Source organism: Diabrotica undecimpunctata, chromosome 5, assembly GCF_040954645.1.
Source record: "Diabrotica undecimpunctata isolate CICGRU chromosome 5, icDiaUnde3, whole genome shotgun sequence".
NCBI classification, from domain to species: domain Eukaryota; kingdom Metazoa; phylum Arthropoda; class Insecta; order Coleoptera; family Chrysomelidae; genus Diabrotica; species Diabrotica undecimpunctata.
In genome coordinates, this window is record NC_092807.1 from 21,436,911 (window position 1) to 21,460,210 (window position 23,300).

At 32.5% G+C, this 23,300-nt stretch overlaps 1 long non-coding RNA gene across 1 annotated transcript in view; it reads right to left on the reverse strand.

Moving 5' to 3' along the window:
- Positions 1-8,955, reverse strand: part of LOC140441163 (uncharacterized) — a 471,127-nt gene extending 462,172 nt beyond the window's left edge. Inside the window, exon 1 of the long non-coding RNA XR_011950968.1 lies at positions 8,814-8,955. This is a non-coding gene — a long non-coding RNA (uncharacterized lncRNA). The remainder of the gene's footprint in view (positions 1-8,813) is intronic.
- Positions 8,956-23,300: the final 14,345 nt, after the last annotated feature.

The following is a 23,300-nucleotide window of genomic DNA, read 5'->3' on the forward strand; positions in this document are numbered from 1 at the left end:
GCATTATAACTCTGGCTTGTTGTTCTTGTTAAATTCATTAATTGTCCTTATTATCTGATGGTCTCTTTGTTTAGCTTGTAATAAATTTAAGATTTTATTTCGCTTCACCCTGTCAAAACCACTTTTTAAATCTACGAAGCACATGTAGAAGAGGTAGTTAGTATAGAAATTTGTAAAGCTATGAGAGTTGTCCTAACTCTTTCGTAGAATGGTGGTTTCACATTCCTATTTTCAGTATATAAATTTTTAAAACGATCTGTTCTACGTCTATGCAGTTTTGGAGTAGGTTGTTTGTTAATTACGCAGGTGCTAATTAGGTGAATGATCTGACGATAAGTAATAACCTGGAACTATGTCCATAAAGGTGTTAGATATTTCTTTTATGATGCAAAAATCTAAGCGGTCTGGTCTTGTTTTGTGGTCTGTTGGCGAGTAAGTTTGGGTTCCTGTTGATAAATATGGATATTTATTTTTTCTATTGAGCTATAGGGCTCTTTTTCCTATGTTGTTATTAACTTTGATCCCCAGTTAGTATGGCTACTATTAAAATTACCAGCTACGATAAATTTTGGGACTTGCGTATTGAAGAAGGATCCAAAATCTGTTTTTTTGTAAATATTATGCTTTGGATGGAAATATAGTGCTGCAATTATTATTTCGTAAGGTAATACTTTACTTACTCTAGCTTGGATACAGTCTTTAACATAACTTTGCATCATGAAATGTTGAATTAATTGTTTGATTAAGATTTCTGTACCTCCATGGAAGGTCTTTTAATACTATGGGTTATTTTAAAATACGATTTGCCTGTAAAATGTATCCCTCTTATTATTCATATATCGATTAGATTTTATTGTAAAAATATGATTACCTTGTCCTTATTATTCAACAGGCCTTTGGCGTTCCATTTAGCTATTCGCAGAAATAATTTTCTTTGCATACGAGTTTGCTTAGCATTTTTATTACCATGCTCTTTTGTTGCAAGATTTAATTAAATATGGCTTTGAATATTTCTAAAAACATCATCGGAATAGAGTTTAAATCTTAATTATCTGAAGGAGCAGCAGCAGGTTGTGTATTATTTGCTACATTAGCATAGCCTAAATTTGTCTTACTGTAATAGGTATAAAGTTTCTGTTACGTGCTTGCACATATTTGGGTGATGATTTTACGTAGATTTTGCGTTATTTTTTTTGTATTTAAATTGCTATAAAACGATAATATTCGCATCCATTATAATTAATTGGGTGATTTCCTCCACATAAAGCACATGAGGCTGGTTGGTTCTTGTTATTTTTGCAGCTTTCTGTACTGTGTTGCTCTCCACATTTCACACATACATACATGCATTGCAATATGTTTTTTAATGGATATATAATTGGCATTTCATACATTGAATGGAATTTTTGGTTTTTATGGGTGGTTTAATATGTATATTGCAGTGTTGTAATTTCTGAATTCTAAAAATATGTTGATTATTGTCGCATGGTTCAAGGTCATCAAAGAACATATTTATGGGCTTCTTGTTTGCATTGATGATGTTTCTTACCTTGTGATCCAGTTTTGTCAGTTCTTCGTTGATAGCATCTGTTGCATGTGTATAGTGAAGATACTTAATAACGACTATGTAGGCTCTTTCTTTCTTTGGTTGACGTATTACGAATAATGTTGTTCTCTCTCATATATCTTGATAAGTTTCTATATATTTCTGGCTCTCTACAATTTATTTTACCTGTATTATTTGCCATGGTCCTGGTTTGGTACTGTTTACTATTTCTGTAAGTTTTTTTTCTCATTTCTGGGAAGACGCTTAAACCGAAAACAAATATTGGTGGTGGTTCAGATTTTCTTGGCGTTGCATTTTATTTCGTTTTATTTTCTTAGGTATCCGTTAGGGCAATATATTTGTTCGATAAAGTAATGGTATCATCTTTTTTGTCTGTTTCCATTTTGATCTGTCTGATTTTCCTGCTATTGGTGTTGTGTGGCTAATTTTAATGATTAATATAATTTTCTCTTTTTGTGGAAAATATCGTATTGTTGGAACATGTCGTGGGTTGGTTGATTTGCATATTATACATACCTGGTGATTGTGAGGAGATTTTTGGATAACCCTGTATATTATTGATTGGTCGTTGATCCTGTGTGTTGTTTAAAATGTGCATTAGTAGGTAAAAAGTTATTTAGTTTGGTGAATACTGGATTGGCATTGGCTGGATGTTTACATTTTGCATTTTTTGGCTAATTATAAACTTATCAAATCCTGGTCAGCTCCCCGTTAAATACATTATAAATAAATTAGTAATTTGTTTTAAACTTAAAAAAAATAATGAGTTTATTGTTTTTAAGTCTATTATTAATTGCTTTACAAAGATAAATTATATCTAATCTATACCAATTACGTAGATATTTGAAGCTGTAGTAAAGTCATTCAATACTAAAATATTTCAAAAATTCACATCATTCGACAAATAATACCAAACGTTTTAGAGTTTGTTAGCAACGCCACGCTATTCGTTGATTTTATATGATTTTAAATTCAAATCTGAAATCTTGTTAGTCAATTATGTGATTTATATCGTTTTAAAACTATTTCGATGTATGATTTTACTTTTGTAATTATATACTGGAAGTTTACCACCACAATTTTATTGATGTTTTGAAATTCAGGTCGCATGCTACGAACACAAACTTTTTTTTGGCTGTGGTTTGGAACCGTTAGCCACGTAATTACATGTAAATTTTATTATCTATTTATACAGGATTGTACAGAGATGACAGTTTTCACGCTCAGAGGTTCGTCAGACCGACCTTATGGGTACACATATAAAGGAAATATCCATTCAAACGATCAAAATTGTTCAATCACACCTTAAATTTAATTTTTTGCGGCAATATAATTATTAGTTTAAAAATGTTTTTGTATGTATTATCTTCACATAACTAGTACAATTAAGTTTAATAGTGTATTCAAACCAGCGCCTACACCAATTCGTGAAGCACCACGTACTAGAGATGTGCTTATTAGTTCTTTTAGACGAACTAGTTCAAGAGAACTATCTCACAAAAATGAACTAGTTCAGTGAACTAGTTCGCGAAAAAACTATTTATAGGACCGAAATCGAAATCCAACCCTAACATAACTGGTTGCCAGATGTCTCGTTTTATCATCACACAAGCTCGGCGCCGGCCGCGCGTTTTCTTCGGTTTTCAGTCAGTCTTTCACTCTTTCACAACTTTACCGTACAAGTAGTTCGGGTTCGGAACCATTTCGGAACATTAAATAACACATATTCATTCTCACTTTTACATACAATTATATTTTATGTAGATGCATCAATCATTTTAACCACAACTTAAAATTGTCATTTCAAAATTACAATACGAGAAACAACACAGCATGTCAACGTTCAAGCCAATGCATGGGCATAAGATCCGAACCATTATAATATTAAGATAAGACTGTTTATGTTATTGTCACGTTCATAAGAATTATGATCTTTTATTTGAGGCTAATCGACACTTCTTTTTTTAAACTAGTATATATGATCTCATTCATTCATTATTTTCTTCTTTAAAAGTTGAGACACAATTTATAATGCAAATCGTTCGCAGTGAACTAGTTCTATGAAAATTAATGAACTAGTTCAATTAGTTCAGTTGAAAAATCGTTCATTTGAACTATTTCGATGGTGAACTACACATCTCTACCACGTACTTGAATTGAGAAGTAAAGGACTGTTGAAAAATATGTGATTAAGATCAGCTATGCTAGTTCCACAGTTACATCTGCCCATTGGGAGAACTCCGATTTTGTGTAAATGCTTCGTATCACATTCATGATCTACTTTTATTCTCAGGATAGTCGACACTCTATTTCTCTATCGACACTCAAGTGAATAAAGTTTTTGAGACATTGGTGAAGTAAGTTATTTTTATTTAGTATTAACAACGAATTACAATTTAATACCGAATAGATCACAAATTCGGAACGTCAATTTTAAACAAAATAATCTGTCCCTAATATAACTTCAACAGAGGTGAAGGCGTAGGGGTATGGGTAAGAAAGAGAATCAAATCAAACAAAATCAACGTTCAAAAGTTGTGTGTTAATAAACATTCAGAATTTTGGTTGAATGTCTTATAAACACAAATTATATAATACATATAGTTATAATTAGGGCTCGGGAAATATGCAAAATTCATATTAAGTGCATATTTGCATATTTTGGATAAATTGTGTAAGTACATGTGCATTTATTAAAAGAGCATACTTTCAGGTATACTACAATATAGACAAATATCTGAGAACAAGTAATGAAAATTTAGCAAGGTAGGTAAAAATATCCCTTGGAAATATCCCTTATTGGTATTAGTATAATATAACAATATGAACAGTAAAATGCGATAAGCTGATTGCCAGCATTAAATAAAATCATAAATCATAAATCAATATGGGTTTTCCCAAAAGCTTAACAAATAACAAATTACTAGAATTTGTATTAGCAAAAGACAAAATGCAATTGTCGTTCTGTCCGTAATTACAGTTATTTCAGTTTGTTGTATTCTTTGGTTCAGTAAAGTTGTGTTTATGTGTTTATCAAAAGTGATTGAAAATGCCAAAACAAAGTGTAAGTAAATCAATTCTTCTAAAAAAGTGGATTAATAGTAAAACAGAGTTCAAAATCATTGATGACAACCATATATTTTGCACGGTTTGTAACAAACCGGTAAGTTATGTTCAATTTAATTATTGTTTTAATTTTTAAATATTTTTCTAAAATATAAGCTAACTTTTTAGAATAGGACTGCCATTCATTATAAAAAACCTATTTATTATAATGCACTGATTTTAAAATTATTTTTAGATGAGGTATAAACATGATTTTGACACTGACTTTTTCGTCACAAATTAATACTTTTTTTTACGATAAAAATGTGACATTTTACTAAAACCTTTGATATTTTTGAAGAAAAATTCTACGAATAAAATTCAAAATATTTTCTTAATATTGTTCTGAAGCTATTTTCTTGTGGCATTTTAAAGTAATTACTATTTAAATAAAGAGGTCGAAATACGTATAAGCGGCTTGTCGCTGCCCTGTATCGAAACAAAAATCTAATACCGTCATTATGTTTTATTACTTTACTCCGTTTGGAGTACCAGAAACTGAATTCACTACGAATTTTGACCATGATGAACGGCATGTGGAATGTAATTTTAGATTCCCTTGCCGAGTAATTTATTAAACTGCTTGCTTTGCAAGTTTTAAAAAGCACAGTGGTAAAAATTTGAATTCGGTTTCGTCAGGTAGAAATCGTTTGATTTCTCTTTTTGTTTTTAGATGGCGTAGTTACGTCCGTATATAGTTATTTTGATAACTATTGTCTAGGAATGGAAAGATTTTTGTTTTGGTTCAGAGCAGTGGCTATACCGTTCTGAGGAGACCTATAGAGGTCGAAATACGTATAAGCAGCTTGTCGCTGCCCTGTATCGAAACAAAAATCTAATACCGTCATTATGTTTTATTACTTTACTGAATTCACTACGAATTTTGACCATGATGAACGGCATGTGGAATGCAATTTTAGATTCCCTTGCCGAGTAATTTATCAAGCTGTTTGCTTTGCAAGTTTTAGAAAGCACAGTGGTAAAAATTTGAATTCGGTTTCGGAAGGTAGAAATCGTTTGATTTCTCTTTTTGTTAAATACTATTTAAATGGGAATAAGCCACAATTAAAGGTTAAATTACGTTTATTGGCGTTTCAATTTCCACTTCGGAAATCGTTCTCAAAATGCAAACATTAGTAAATTAAACAAATTTTTTTGAAGTGGACATCGAAACGTCAATAAACGTAGTTTAACCTTTAATTTGGCTTATTCCCATTTAAATAGTAATTACTTCAAAATAGTTTATATAAAAGATACTTCGGGAAACAACTTTTATATAATTGTAACATGTAGTGTGCTTGATTAATGTTTTTTGTCCGTTAAAAATTAACTAAGGAAATCGCCCTTTGTCTTAATATCTTATATACAGAGTGGCCCAAAAGTCTGGAAACGACCAATTATCTCGTAAATTGCTAGTCATAATTTTACAGAATTTGAGGTATACCTATTTTGGGATACGGAGATTTCATATTTAATATTTGCAATATTGCCAGATTTGCCGTTTTTCTTATATTATTAGTAACTTTGGTTTTTCAAATTCATTACCTTCATATTAAGTCGTTATTGGAATCTCCTATTTAATACGAGTTCAAACATATGTAACACTTATGATTTTATGTAGTCTGGAAGGTCTTAAATACATAAAACAGTGCAAAATATTTAGATTTTAATTTTAAATATTTTAATGTAAAATGCTGTGATTTTAACATTTGTTTACCATTTAAATTATTAACTAAAACTGACAGTAGTTGTATTTAGAAAAGTTCTGTAAGATATATTGCTTCTCTAAAAAAACCCTTAACGAAAAAGAACGAATTACTATATTAATGACGAGAGGGTACGGTGATAGAAAAAGATCTTATTGTGAAGTAACGTCAGATAGTTACGAAATGTTACTTGAAAATGAAATTATACCTACACTAAGAAACTTGTTTGGGGGCAATTTTAATCAGATATGGTTTCAGATGGAGCTCCAGCTCATTTTGGTTTAAATGTTCGGCGTTATTTAGATGAGATATTTCCCGGACGATGGATTGGTAGACGAGGTAAAATTGAATAGCCTCTACGTTTACCTGATTTCAATCCTAAATATAATTTTTATTGGGGATACTTAAAAAATTCAGTTTACAAACTAAACCAGCAAATCTTGCAGAGCTAAGGCAACGAATAATGATTAATCTCGAATAATTTCTAGATAATTATGGAGAAATGTGGTAGACGCATTCTACCCTAAATTAGGGTACTGTCAACTCACAAATGGAGCACATTTTGAACACTTAATAAAGTAACCATTATATTGTTAAAAATGTAAAAATTTATCAATTGTTACGTTTTAATGCAGTTGAAAATAGTTAGTATTAAAAAATTTATGAAGACAATTAGGCGTTGCCAGACTTCTGTTATATATGTTTAAACTTGTATTGAATAAGAGATTCCAAAAATGACTGAGTATACAGAGTAATGAATTTAAAAAAGCAAAGTTACTAATAATATAAGAGAAACTGCAAATCTGGCAACATTGCAAATATCATATATGGAATCTTCGTATCCCAAAATAGGTGTACCTCAAATTTTGTACAATTTTGACTAGCAATTTACGAGATAATTGGCCGCTTCCAGACTTTTAATAATCCTTATAAAAATAAATATGATCCTCTTTAATAGCCTTGGATAATAATATAGAAATAAGAATAGAAATGTGCTAAGAAGCTACTTATATAAAACATTGAACATCAAACAAATTGTACATCAAATAAATGTCTAACCTTACTTTAATTCATAAACCTGTGAGATATAATAAGAATTTTTTATTTAGTGATATATATAATTGTTTTCCAATCGCACATCTTGACAAACATCCTCACTTAGTAAGTAAAAAAAATCTAGTTCATCATGATGTAAGATATACCTAATGACCATCATTGTAGATCACTATAGATGTTCTAAAAATATCTAGATGTATTCTCTGCCGCTGAGGATCGGCCTCTGGTCTTCTATATAATAGACACACCGTCAAGGCTATCCAGCCCATAAATATATTATTTAAATTTTTAGAAAAGTTAAAAAAAACTCGACCAGTAGTCTTAAGATATCGGTTATTATTTTTTGTTTATAAAAACCGTATGTGTGAAATTTTTGGGTATGTGGTTTGATTAACAGCTTACTTGGAAATAACATATCAGGCAGTTAGTATTTAGCCTTTACAGATGCATCAAAGCATGATAGACGAGTTGGCGCTGCATTCGTTACAATAAGCAAACACACATATCAAATTCGGCTCCCAATATATTTTATGATTTTTCCGCTGAGCTTTATGCTGTGCTTAAAGCTTTCCAAAATGTCAATTCTAATGACATTCCTAAAAATTCATTTATCTTAGTGTCCATTAAGTGCACTTCTAACCCTTAAACAGATCTGTCCTAAAAGACCTAATAAAAAACTTATAAAACACGAACTCTTGCATACTCAAGACTACATACAAAACTAAAATTTATTGCATTTATGGTGGATGCACCGGTATGTTCTAAATAAATAAAAGAAATTATTTTAAAGCAGTAACTGTAAACATAATACACGAATTATAAAAACCCCGCCTTCTAGACCCAATAATTCGTTTATCTTAGTACTCATTAGGTGCCCTTCTAACCCTTAAACAGATCTGTCCTAAATGACCTATTAAAAAATTCATAAAACACGAACTCATGCAGACTCGAAACTACAAAACTAATATTTATTGCATTTATGAGGGATGCGCTGTATTTTCTACAAAGATATTAATTATTTTAAAGCTATAACTGTAAACATAATACACGACTTAAAAAAACCCCGCCTACTTTATCTAAAGTTGAAGCTTACGTTTATTTTATAAATTTTTAGACAATGATTTTATATGTATTAACATCAATTACTTATTTTATATATTATAGCTCAATGTGCAACTTTCCTCATAACTTGCTATGGAAATGAGTTGTTAAATATATTTGTTACTGATAACATTTAGATTATTTTACGTATGAAACAATTTATATTACAATTTTGGTTTTTTTATAAACATTGGTAACAATTTGTTTTTTTTTTGTTTAAAAAAAATTGTTTTTTAAACTTTTTTTATAAAAAAAAATACACACAATAAAAACATTACCTTATCTTTAAACATCCTACACCATTAAATATGTTATTAAAAACAACATAAATTTTGCGTTCAAAACTTTTCACTTATCGTACAATAGAATTCACAAAAAGATCGTCACGATTTTACAACCGCCGACTAAGTATCCGCAGCCGACACTCGTCCCGCACGTTGATACCGGCGTAACGGTCATAGAGCCACTGCGGCAGGAAGATCGAGAGATCGCGGATGCTGTGGTACACGACGCCTGGACGACGATGCTAAACGCCACGATATGCCGTCGCGACGCAACGCATCCAGCTAGCATAAAAGACGGAGGACGCAGATTGCAGCTCTATCCAAATTTGCAATAGGATGCAGGGCGTAATATCTTCAAAGTCAGATATTAAACGAGCGCTACTTATGGAGCGATATGAGACAAAGTTTTAGAGACAGCTATTAATTCCAATTGTGTCTAACGAACGCGGGAAATGGCGTGGAAGATATTTAGAAAGAAGGTGAACTTCATAAACAAAGAGATATTTGTAAAATTAATATTAATTTATGAAACCACAATTAACAATAATTGCCTTAGATTGTTATTATCATGATAGCATTTGTAATGAACAATATGTTCGAAGAAAAGTCTTCTAATATCTAAAGAAACTGGAACTAATTTAACTTGACAATGACAAGGATGACCTTGCCGAAACGTCATCAAAATCATGATGGTTCTAAAAACCGAAGTTATTTAACACGGAGTCAAGCTCGGAAAACTACAGGAATATACATACATACATATATATATTTAAATTTCTATTATTCTAAGAACGATTTGTGAGTGAAAGTGGGTAGACAATGCATGGGGGTTTTGTGGAGATTGTTAGCAGAGATTAAGATCGAGGCAAAACAAGTATTTAAAAATCGGAGGGTAGAATTTCCTAGAAACAAGTAAAATGATTACGACGGAAAATTCAAAGACTTTCAAAGGATATTTGTGTTGACCAATAAAAAGGAAGGAATGTTCATTGAGAGAAGGGGGCTGCATCAGAGGAAAAATTTGGGAAATGGAAAAAATACCAGTGTGTTCGAGATAGCAGATAGGAGCAGTTGGTGACTTAAAAAAAAATAAAAAGTGCCGGTTTTCGTTAAACAAAAGCTTTTTAGCATGCGTAAAAGTTAAAAATTAGAAGGTGAATTTTTTTTTTAAAGTAACAGATTAAATTCAGTGATCAGTGACAACAGTTTTAAGTACTCAATTAATTGTATCCTGACATCCTGAACTTGTTACATTCAAAAGTGGACAAAATTAATCCCAAATAGATTATTTCATGACAAGAAAAGAAGTTATACACGAATGTAAGGACTACAAGGTAATAGTTTGTGAGACAGTAAGCCAACAACATAAGTTTCTTGTACTGGACATCGAAGTAAAAAAGTAAAACAAAATTAAAATATCGGAGAGGACCATAAAAATTAAGTATGGATGTTAAAAGATGTGAAAGAAGGTCTATTGAGGGCAATGATAGTGGAAAAATTGTGTTGAAATATGAAAGGAAGTCCTAATACAATTTAGAGGAAGATAGCCAGTATCATTATAGATATTGCTATTAAAATACTTGGAAAAACGTCAGGAAAGAAGTTTAAGAATAAGGTGACCTGGTGGACTAACGAAGTTCAATAAAAAATAAGAGAGAAGAAAAAATTTATAAACAGTGGCAAATAAATAGGTCGGACACAGGTCTTTAAAGCTATACGGTCGCCAAATAAAAAACAAACGTGGCAGTAGCAAAAGCTAAAGTAGAAGCGTATAATAATCTGTACGATCGACTTGATACCAGGGAATGGAAGCCAAGATTTATAAAATAGCCAAACATGGAACAAAGAAAGCAAAAGATTTAAATCAGAATAGATGTATGCGAGATGAAAATAGTAAAATACTAATTCACGAAAAGAATGCCAAAAAAAAATGGAAAAAGTACTTTGACAGGTTACTAAATAAAGAATTTGACAGACAACCTTGAGTTAACGGAGACAATAACAGCAATTGTGACCAGAATAACAAAGAAAAAAGTGGCTCATTCAAAAAATAAAGAAAGGAAACGCATATGCACCAGATGATATTCCTGGGGAAGTGTGGAAAGCATTAGGAGAGACAGGAACAAATTGGTTAACAGGTTTAACTTCCATAATGGAAGTTGAACAAATGCCAGATGAATAGAGAAGCAGTGTATTAGTACCTGTCTACAAAAACAAAGGAGATGTACAACAGTGTACAAACTACAGGGCCATAAAACTATTTATTCATACCGTGAAAATCTGGGACAGAGTAATTGACAGACTGATACGTAAAGAAGCAGAGCAAATCAACAAACGACGCAATTTTTATTATAAGGCAGTTAATGGAAAAATACAGGAATCAAGAAACAAACGCTCATATGGTATTTATTGATGTTGAGAAAGCATGTGGTAGAGTTACTCGGGAGATTCTGTGGTAACACTCAATAAAAAAGGAGTCCATGTTAAATATGTTAAGATTGTAAGACCATGTATGAGCGAGTAACAACTAGTGTTAGGACAGGTGAGGGAGAGACTGGTGAATTTCATGTGGAAGTAGGATTGCATCAATCAGTGATCGGTGCTTAGTCATTATTTATTCTCATTAGTTCTGGATTAAATATCAGCGAAACTACAGGGTGATATGCCATTGAGCTAAATGTATACTGATAATGTACTGTTAGTAGAAAATAGTGAAAGCGACTTAGAACAAAAACTGGAACAGTGGAGACAAGCTCTTGGGAAAAAAAGGTTTAAAACTTGGTAGACAAAAATAGAGTATGTGAAATGTTCATTTAAATATGGAGTTGGTACAAATAAAATGATATATTTGGATGGTAAAATTGTTATGACAAGATATTTTCGCAAGATTGTACTGGTATACGCTACGATAGCTAAACCATTAAGTGATTTTCTAAGAAAAAACCAAACTTTTGATTTTGGTGCAAAAGAAAGGATAGCATTTTTAAAACTTATGCTCATTAATCAACCTGTATTAGAAATTTATCAACAAGAGGGAGAAATAGAGTTACATACAGACGCTAGCGGTCATGGATATGAAGCATGTCTTTTATAAAGATCGGAAAAGGATAATAAATTTCACCTAGTTTATTACATAAGCAAGAAAACAAGTCCAGCCGAGAAAAAATATAGCCGAGATATAAGCTAGAAGTATTAGCTATAATTTGGGCAGTGAAAAAAATTCAGTGTTTATTTATTAGGAACCAAATTTAAAATAGTTACGGATTGTTCCGCATTTAGAAAGACGATGAATAAAAAAAATAACTGCCAGAGTTATTAGATGGGCATTACTACTGGAAGATTATCGATATAAACTGGAAAACAGGAAGAAAACAAGCATGGCTCACGTGACTGCAGTATTATAGGAACAAGGTTTCATCGAAAAAATAATAAATGCTCAAGAAGCCGATGACCATATTCAAGCAATGAAGAAAATTCTGGCTACGGAATCATACGAGGAATTTTTTATCAAAAACAATATTCTTTTTAAATACGAAGATAGCAAAGAAGTGTCATTCTGAAAAAAAATGCAATTTACTTTATCAAAAACATAACATTTCATTAAAAGAGAATCTTACATTCCAAACCTCAAAGGAAAAGTCGAGCATTGTAAAAAATGGCGTTATATGTATACTTAGCCGTAAGAAAGAAAGTAAAAAGAAAAGTTGTCTACATCTGATTCTAAGAATCGATGAACCCTTTTACAACATAAATCAAACGTTTTATAATGATCATTTAGGACCTTTAGCTACGACTAACAAAAACTGCATCCATATTCTGGTGATTATCTACGAATTTTTAAAATTTGCATTGTTTTACCACACAAAGTCAACGACAGCAAAAGAAATTCAAAAGTGCATAAAAAGACAACAAAAGGATTTATTTTGAAAAGGAAAAGGAGTATTTTGAAAGTGAAGAAATAAAACAAGTTAAAATTACGACAGGTGTACCAGCAGGTAATGGACAAGTAGAACGCATCAATAGAACATTAATCCCAGTATTAAGTAAACTCAGTCTAGACACATTCATAAGTTGCAACAGTCCTTTAATGCAACTGTTTAAAGGAGCATTGATTCCGCGCCACTCGAAGTATTGTTAACAAGAGGAAAACAGGCGCAGATATTATCTACGAAAAAAAGGCCCAGGATGTATAAAAAGGGGACTTAGTAGCAACCAAGATTCAAGCAATTCACCACACAGCGGAACAACTAGTTGAGCAGCCAACATTGGAAGAAACGAGAAACGTCAACATCTAAAAAATAACAAAGCACCTGGCACAGATAGAATAACTGCAGAACTGGATAAAGAATGGTGAACATGCGCTATGGAGGCGTATCCATAAACTAATCGACCGCATATGGACACTAGAAGTCATTCAAGAAGATTGGAAAGTAGGAATCATACTTCCTATGTACAAAGGGGGAGACAAACGGCTTTGCAAAATTATAGGAGGTATAACAGTTTTAAATGTGGTCTACAAGATATTATCAGGAATTATATACAGCGCCTGGGAATCGTTTTCGGAGGAGATTATTGGTGAATACCAATTGCGGCTTCAGGCCAAAGAGGTCAACTATAGACCAAATACTGTGTTAAGAGGGTATACATTGAAAAATGTGTTGAATATAACATACCTATTTACAACTTGTATATCGATTTTAAACAGGCGTTTGATGGAGTAGATCGACAAAAGATGTTAAAGCAACTATCTATGTTTCCAAAGCTATGGTGAGAATAGATGGAGATATGACGCAGGCCTTTGATATTGAATGGAGTTAAACAAGGTGATGCTTATCAACAACACTTTTTAATCTAACTTTAGAAGCTGTAGTTAGAAAACTAGATATAAACGGCTGTATTAATACAAGAATCAATGCAAATATGCGCATATGCGATGATGTTGCCATAATAAGCCGCAACAAAAAGGTATTAAGCGAAAAAGTGATAGAACTGAAAGGAGAAGCTGCTACGTTTGGTCTATAGATAAATGAAAGCAAAACAAAATATATGGAGTGCACAAAATCGAATGAAACATGAGAATCTGAAGGTAGGACAACCATACCTACAAATATGCCTCACTTTTCCCTACCTAGGCTCAATAATAAATGACAAAAACAACATAAGTCAAGAAATACCAAGCACAGATTCTCAGCGGTAATAAGTGCTTTTATGCATACAAAGACTTAATGAAAAGTAAGTTACTGAATCGTGAGTCTAAGCTGAGAATTTACAAAACTGTAATTAGACCAGTGGTCACATATGGATGTGAAACGTGGACCCTCTCAACCACTGATGAAAATCAACTGAGAATATTTGAGCGCAAATTACTATGGAAGATATTTGGACCAACCCAATGCAGCGATGGTTCGTGGAGAATTAAAACGAACTACGAGCTGGATGAACTAATGCAGAGCGCAGATATTGTCAGATTTGTAAGTCACAAAGACTAAACTGGCTTGGTCACCTAGAAATAATGCCAGATAATCGAGCTGTAAAAGTAGTCCAGAAATGGAAGCCCCAAGAAAACAAAACAAGAGAAGGGCCCCGTAAAAGATGGATAGACAACGTAGAGAGGGATCTTAAAACCATGAACATCAGGCAGTGGCAAAGGAAAGTATCGGACAGATCAGAATGGAGGAACATTGTTAAGCAGGCCAAGACTCACAAAGGGTTGTAGCGCCACTAGAAGAAGAAGAAAAAGTAGCAACCAAGAAAACACATTTCGGTGGAGAACTCAAGATGATGAGGAAATATTTAGGACCGTACGTGGGAGTAGAAGTTAAGCCAAACGTTAGACATGAGGTATAAAAATCAGGATATCATAATGGACCACAGAGCACTTTAACGTAACAAATTACATGAAACCATGTATAGAGAACCACTAAGAATCTGAGTCGGATTCGGAACAGGATGGCCGAATGTAGGATATCTTATTATGTATTTTAATAACATTACATCTTATTATTTAAGTTTAGTCTACAATTGTATTGATAAATGTTACGCCCCTTCATAGCATTTTATTATAAATAGATGTGTAAATAGATGAAGTAAATTAAAATATTATTAGATAATTTAAAAAATGCATTTAAAATGGATCAACCGCGTCTTCTGGCGTCGAGAAACTTTAAACCTGCAGCTTATTTGTGATGGAAAGGCAAACAGAAGTTTTTGATGTGAATTTATGGCTGATTTATAGATGATCCATCAATTCAATATTCTTACACAAAATTTACTTATTTAAGATGACAGGTGAAAACATCGATGATATTGTGGAAGGATGATCGTATTTTAGCAGTTATTTATTGAGTAATTCTGAGAAAACTTCCTGCAAACAAATTATAATTTACGTTTAAGAGTTGACAATTGTACGATATGTGTACGATATATGTACGTATATTCGTATTAATAGTTTCAATTAATGAGTGGTGTTTTCATAGTAGGCTTCTTTGACTGTTTTGAAATGTTTGGTTCGAAGAAACATTTTCTCTATCTCTTATATCTCTACCTTAATCTCTAAAATTCATATGCATAACTCTTTCAAGTATTCCTGGGAAGGTATTCGCAAGAATAATACAAACAAGAATAAAAACCCAAATAGAACCAACTATGGAAGATACACAATGTGGATTCAGGAAGGACAGAAGCACGCAAGACAACATATTCACAATAAGACAAATAAGTGAGAAAGTAATCAATAAAAATAGAGAAATACAGATATGCTTTATTGATCTGGAAAAGGCGTTTGACAGAAGACAAAGAAAAGACGTATGGAGGACCTTAAAGGAAAGAGGAGTTGACAGGATAACAATTGATGTAATAAAGGATATGGACAATAATAATACAAATACGGTGAGAACCAACAACGAGGAATCTGAAGAATTTACTACAAGTCAAGGCGTCAAACAGGGATGCGTGTTAAGCCCACTTCTGTTCTCAGTGGTAATGGATGAAGGAATAAAGAAAGCCAAGAGAAGAATGAGAAAACTAACATTACGATACTGGCAAATGAAACAGACTCAACTGTCAGAGCTTCTATTTTCAGACGACATGGTTTTGATAGCAGAAAACAGAGAAGACCTACAGAACAACCTTGAAATCCTAGAAGAAGAACTGTTAAACATAAATATGAAAATAAATACAGAGAAAACAAAAACAATAATAATTTCAAATAAGAGAAAGACACATGCAATACAATTAAACAGAAAACAACTAGAACAAGTGGAACATTTTAAATACCTAGGAGTAATAATGGAATGAAACGGTAACCAAGACATGGAAATAAATGAGAGAATGAGACGAACAGGAAGCTTATTTAACACTATGAAAACAACATTTTTGGGGAAAAAAGAAATACCGGAAAAGGTAAAAATGGCAGTCGTTAAATCAGTAGTTAGACCTACAATCATGTATAATAGCGAGCCATGGACATTGACTGGGAGACAAAAATCTCGAGACAAAATAAATTTGATGTTGATAACCGATTCTAACCAATTTTGTCGTTGAAAATTATGCATACACTCACTTCAGATGACATATTTCTCAGCAGTTTGTCGCGGAATTAAGTGGTACTGAAAAGTGGGTATATAGAACTTTTAACAACCAAAGCAGTAGTAAATGCTAATAACAGAACAAAAATTTTAAGGTTTTGAGAACAACTCATCAATTCAATTTTTGAACAAGCTTATAACTGCCTACAGCAATCAAATGGGGAAAAAGAAACTAAAGAAAACTATTACCTTGCTGAAGGTAACACCAGAGTAAGGTGTACAGTGTACATAGTGCTGCAAAACACTTTCGCAAAAGATATGGAGGAACGTATGCTATGAAGCATTTCAAATGAGTAAAATATCTTGCAAGGTATGCAGTGAAAAGTTTTTATCCAATAACTGTTTTATGCTACATAATTGGCCTGAAGCCATTTGTAAATAATAATGACACATTTATGTATATTTAATTCAAATAATATTTTAAGTAAGTTTTGATATAAATACTTTATTTACAAATGTGTCATTAGATAATACGTTGAATATAGTCAAGACAAAATTAGAAGTGATGATACATTCGCAACTACAACACTAAATATATCAACTATAATGTAGTTATTGACGTTATGTACTCATAATACATATTTTTAACTTTATTATGAATTCTATAAACAAAATTTTGGTCTAACAATGGGCTCTAGTTTATCTTCATTATTAGCCGATATATTTACGAAAGATTTTAAAACAAATATTATTTCCAAATAAAATTTAAAACCCACCCAAGCATGGTTTAGATATGTAAACGATGTATTCTCAATATGGCCTTATGGATCAAAGTTGTTGGGCACATTCCTAAATGATATAAACGGTGAAAAAGAGACAATAACATTTACCATGGAAAAAGAATATAATAACACTTCCATTCCAGAATGTTTTAATCTCTAAGAACGATACTGGATATGAGACTCAGGTGTATAGAAAACCAACACACACCAAGTGATATTTAAATTACAAATCAAATCACAATATCTATATTAAAAAGGCAATCAATATATCTTTATAAGCTAGATCCAAAATTGTTTGTTCTAACAAAAATTCGTTCTTGGAGGAAAAACATTTGCTAACCCGCGATCGGTACCGCCTATGAATCTCCCGCCGTAGGTACCGTGTTAGATTTTATCTAACATAATAATGCTGTTCCCTTTTTAAGGTATTTGTACTTGGCACTATTTTTCATAGCTTATATTGTTATTTTATTTATGTATTTAATATATTTATTGGAAAATTGAACGACTGTTCTATCAAGAAGGCAATCTAGTATTGGAGTTACCGACTATGTGCGTCCCATATGTGGAGTTACACATTTTGCGAATTAAGCCGACGTAATATTTTGGTTTTCTTATTACTATTAAAACAAAACAATAAAAGTCTCATGAATCTTTAAAAAAATTTTAAGTAGATGTACATTTAAGTAACATCTCGCCCCTACTAAAATTCAAAAATACGAAATCAATAGGGAAAAATATTTTGTTGAACGGCTTTATTGTAGTACACCATAAATAACTTCGACAAAACGCCTCTTGTTATCTGCATTTCAATTGTTTGTGGTTTTAATACAGTGAGGCTTTTTTAATACGAGGGTGAGATAGAATCATTTTCAGTCACCATATAACCATTTTATTTGTATGGGATTAAAGTTACTAAATTTTTATGTATGTTTTCAAAAAAGTCAAACAAATATAATACATATATTTAAACATATAAAATGGTTAACTTTAAAAAGAAAAATTCAGAGTGGTTGGCTGTATATAATATAGTCCGTCTAGAAAGTATCCGGAATTTTATATTTTTCCTAATTTTAATACATTTCCTTTTTGTAACATTTTAAGACAAAAGCAATGCTCAAGTAGGTTGTGCCGATAGTAGGTTATGGACAAAATAGCATGACAAGATCATCTGTCAAATATTGTTGTTTGTAAACAGACTTAAGATTTGTGAAATAATGTAGCAAGTAGAAAAAGGAAATGTGGTGGAATATTTGTATAGAAAGGGTATCCGAAACATTAAAAAATTAGTGCAATTGACTGAACTCGGAAAAAGTGCAGTGTATGAGACAATAAAGAGGATAAAAAATGGCATAGATATGAGACATAGACCAGTTTCGGGTAGACCACGTAAGATTCGCGGAAACAATTTAAATGCTTTACTGGTTTTAGGACGACAAAATCCGCGCCTAGGGTTTCGAAAATTGGCGAACAGATTTGGAAATCAACGAAGAATAAAAGTGTGCCCAGAAACTGTCCGCATGTCACTGAAAAAGCAAAACTACATATCAAGGAATCTAAAATAATCCCTACAATGACACCTCTGCAAAGGCAACGAAGAATAGATTTTTATCAACGTTTTCGAGCAGGTAAATTTAATGTCTTTATATCTCATGAAAGTTGTTTCAGCTTGGTGCAAATCATCTAAAAGTTCTATCAAGAGACAATGTTACCGTTCTAATTTCCAAATTTCCCACTAAAATAATGGTTTTAAGAGCAATATCTCAGCGTGGTGCTACACCTCTCTGTATAGTTAATGATACTGTTGATATTGTGAAATATTGTGACATCCTAAATGGTTTTCTTCTTGAAAAGGCTTATGTTTTATATCCAGAGGGGTGGCATTTTCAGAAAGATAATGCAAGATGCCATACTTCTGCTTATACTCAAGCTTGGATGCAAGAACACGAATTTGCAACAATTCCGTGGCTAGCAGAATCTCCAGATCTTAGTCCCATTGAAAACATATGGGGACTGATGAAGATTGAAGTGGAACGAGCAACGTCACGAGATAAAGAAGGTTTGATTCGGTCAGTTTTACAGGCCTAGAACACCATTACCGAAATTTATGGCCTTGACCTAGTTTCGGGTGTACCTGGACGTTTAGTTAAGTGTTTAGATTTAAATGGAGGTTGTATAAGTAAATGAGATCAATTATTTGTTAAAATTTTATATTTTAAGTGATAGAAATAAATACCGTAAAATTATAATTCTGCTTTCTTTTTTCCGGATACCTACTTTGTAGTAGTTTAAAAAAAGCTTACATGTAAGTGTCAAACTTCTTGTAAAATTGGTAAATTAATAATTAGAATATCCAAAAATATTTTCTTCTTCTTAGTTCAGGCGAAACACGATAATCTCTGGCAATTGGTCACAAGATCTTCATACCACACCCTGTTTTTTTACAATAAACTCCACTAAGTCCTGGACCTTAACGAAAGCCAATAGTTTACTCATTGGCAGTTTAAGGATCTGTTCTGGTCCAATCCTCAGTTAACCAGTACTTACTTATTTTAGATCTATCATCATCATCCAGCCTTTATTTATCACGTCCACTGCTGGACAAAGGCTTCCTTTAAACTCCACCATTCCTTACGAGTTTGTGCTCTTTGTTTCCAATTTTTTATGATACGCCTAATATCGTCAAAACATCAACGTGTAGGTGGTCTTCCTCTTCTACGTTTGTCTGCTTTTCCACAACATCAGCAATACTCGTGCTTCTTCGCAGATCTTCTTTTCTTATTCGGTCCCGCAACGTCACTCCCAGCATAGTCTATTTCATTCGTCTCTGTGCCACTCTCAATTTCAAAGTCGTAGTCTTAGTTAGAGTCATAGTTTCTGTCCCATAGGCCATGACCGGTAATACGCATTCGTCAAATACTTTTCTTTTGAGGCTTATTGGTATGTTGGCACTAAGTGTCTCGCAGTTTTCCAAAGGCTGTCTTTTCTTTTCTTTTTAATGTGGGCACATCCCTAAGGACATTGGCGACCATCATGGCCCATTTGACTCTATTTGCAGCCGTTCTGAAAAGTTCTATTGACGTTTTCCCACTCCATTGTCCTAGATTCTTCAGCCAGGACGTGCGTCTTCTCCCCGGTCCTCTTTTGCCTTTTACCTTCCCTTGTATAACCAGCCGCATCAATTCGTATTTTTCGTTTCTTAGTATGTGACCAAAGTAGCTTATTTTTCTTTTCTTTATAGTGTTGAGTATTTCTTTATCTGTTTTCATTCTTCGTAGCGTTTCCGCATTTGTTATGTGTTGTGTCCAAGATATTTTCCGATAACACCACATTTCAAAGTTAATGAGTTTTTTCTCTGTAGCCTCTGTAATTGCCCAGGCCTCAACTCCATACAACAGGACAGAGAATACGTAGCATCTTAATACTTTAGTTCTAATTTCGATGTTGAGTTTTCCATTGCATATTATTGCTTTTATCTTATTAAAAGCACTTCTAGCTATCTCAATACGCCATTTTATTTCCGTACTTTTATCCCATTCTTCATTTAGTTCGCAATCTAAGTACTGATATCTGTGCACCCTGCCTAAAAGTTTTTCTTTAGCATAAACACTGTCTTCCTCAATCTTGTTCTTGCTTACCACCAGGATTTTTGTTTTATTTGTATTCAGTGCCACTCCATACCTTTCGCAGTATTGGGTAATGCGATCAACCAAGATCTGTAGTCCCTCTCTGCTGTCCGCTAGGAGTATTGTGTAATCTGCGTATCTAAGATTATTCAGAAGTGCTCCGTTAATAAATATACCTTCATTTACGTCTTCTAATGTCTCTTTAAATAATTCTTGTAAATGCATATTAAAAAGTAAAGGAAAAAGCACACATCCTTGTCTTACTCTACGATTTATAGGTATTTCTTTCGATTTTTGTTGGTCTATACGATATAAAGGCTGTCTACGCTAAAGTAATTCGTCTTTAGATTTCGCATCTTTGGTTATCCCTGCTGATTTATATTTTATGACCCAAATACGTATATTTCTACACCAGTTTTACCACTTTGTCTTGAATAGTTGAATGGTTATTGGGGGACCATGTTTGTCATAAACTTAGTTTTGGTCAAGTTCATTTTAAGGCCTACCTTCAAATATGTAAAGTCAAATTCATTTAACATATCTGTGGCTTCTCATAAATTATCTGTAATAAGGAAAATGTCATCTGCGAAACGGAGATGGATAAGTTTTTTGCCGTCTATTGTTACTCCTTTGTGGTCCCAATTGACCATCTTAAAGGCATACTCTAATGCCTTTATGAATAATTTCGGTGACAATGTATCTCCTTGCCTTATCCCACGTTTTATTATTATTGGTCGGGTTTTATTGTGTATCTTAACAGTCATAGTGACATTTTTTACTACACGTATGGCCAATCCTGCTGTAGTTCATTGCTTATATAAGGCTGTCTATTTCGATCCTGTCGAATGCTTTATGAGCACTTTTTAAGTCTATAAGCTAACTTTAAGTGAGGACAAGACAATGTTGTATTCTACAGATTTTTCAATTGGTGTCTTAAATGTATGAAGGTTATCATTGGTACTATAATTTGAACTCAATTCTGCCTGCTCTCTCGGTTGGTAGAAATCTAATTTTTACTCAAATCTTGATGTGACTAACCTAGTGAAGAGCTTTTATATGTGGTTCAACAGGCTAATAGGTGTATAATTGTCTGCTATATCTCCTTTTTTATGCAAAAGGATGATTATAGCATTGTTCCATTCTTTGGGCACCTCTCTTTACTGCAAATATAGATTAAATAGTTCCCTTAATTTATTTAATAGCATATCGTCTCCATTTACGATAGCTTCTATTAAAATTCCATCCTCACCTGGGGCTTTCTGGGACCCTCGGAGGTTTCATGCAATAGTAGCTTATTATTGGTATGTTCCTAATACTGGTTGATACTAAAGGCTTATCCTCGAAAATCCTAACGGTAAAATTCAGTGCGATATCTATTTCAAAAATATCTTTCTTTAAAAAAACAAAATCTATTCACGAAGAATAGTCTAAACGTCATCTTGTACTAAGTTGGGCTTTTTACCTACTTACAACCGGACACCCACCCCCTGTAGTGAAAAGTCTTGGGTCTATACAATAAAGCGAGCGGGAGGTCTTCTATTCAGTGCGGTTATGGTGTAATTAGAATAATAGGAGTATACCAGAGTAATATTATTTATTAAATAATTAATTCACAACTTAGCAAAGGTACATACAGGTATGTATAACAAGATATTTTGAGGTCACAGTATTGCCGAATTCGTTTTTTTATGTCTTATATTTTCTTTTGTTACTTTTTTACTGACAAATTGGCTTTTAACGTAGAATTACAGTTTGATGATAAATATTCTGAAATGAAAAATGTTGAGATGTGGCGAATAAAAACATTCATGAAATTAAAATGAAAGGATTTACGTCTATTAATAGTGCGATTTATAAAATTAGTTCTTGAAGCCCAAATTGCGGGAGGAATATGTGCATCAGTTTTCAAATATTTATTATTTACTATATAATTTCTAAATTGAACCACTTTCACTTCTTTAGGTAATAATGTATGTGTTTTGACAACTGAATAAGTAATTAGACAAAATATTGAGTATTATTTTGAAATTATTAATTTCAAAACAGGAGTTTTAAGAATTAGAAGGAGATAGTCCGGGCCCAGTTGAACGGTCAAGCTTATTACAGTGGAATAAGTTGGAAGTGCCAAAACTAAATCATCTACATATCTTTTAATAAAAGGAATGAAAAAAGTGCAGTGTTTATAAACTACATAATTTCAAAAATTTGACATCAGAATTTTTGACTATAATAAATTATTCTTTTATTTTTTTTTTAATGCATATTGATAGTATAATCTTTTGCTTTCATTTGTCACCCACAGAATTACCCTATCTTTATTATTTTCTATCTCTGTTGTTATTGTAAAAAAAAGGTCTCTGAGATAAACAAATACAATAACTTTTAAACTAATTATTATATCGGTCCCAAATTTTGAGGGTTTGTTAAGTACCCCAATACCCAACTTTGGGTGGAACTCTAAAGTTTAAAGTTTAAATTTACTAAAAGTTTTTAACAAATATCAATTGTCACTTATTTTGCAGTTTGCGAAGCAACAAATTCACTTTT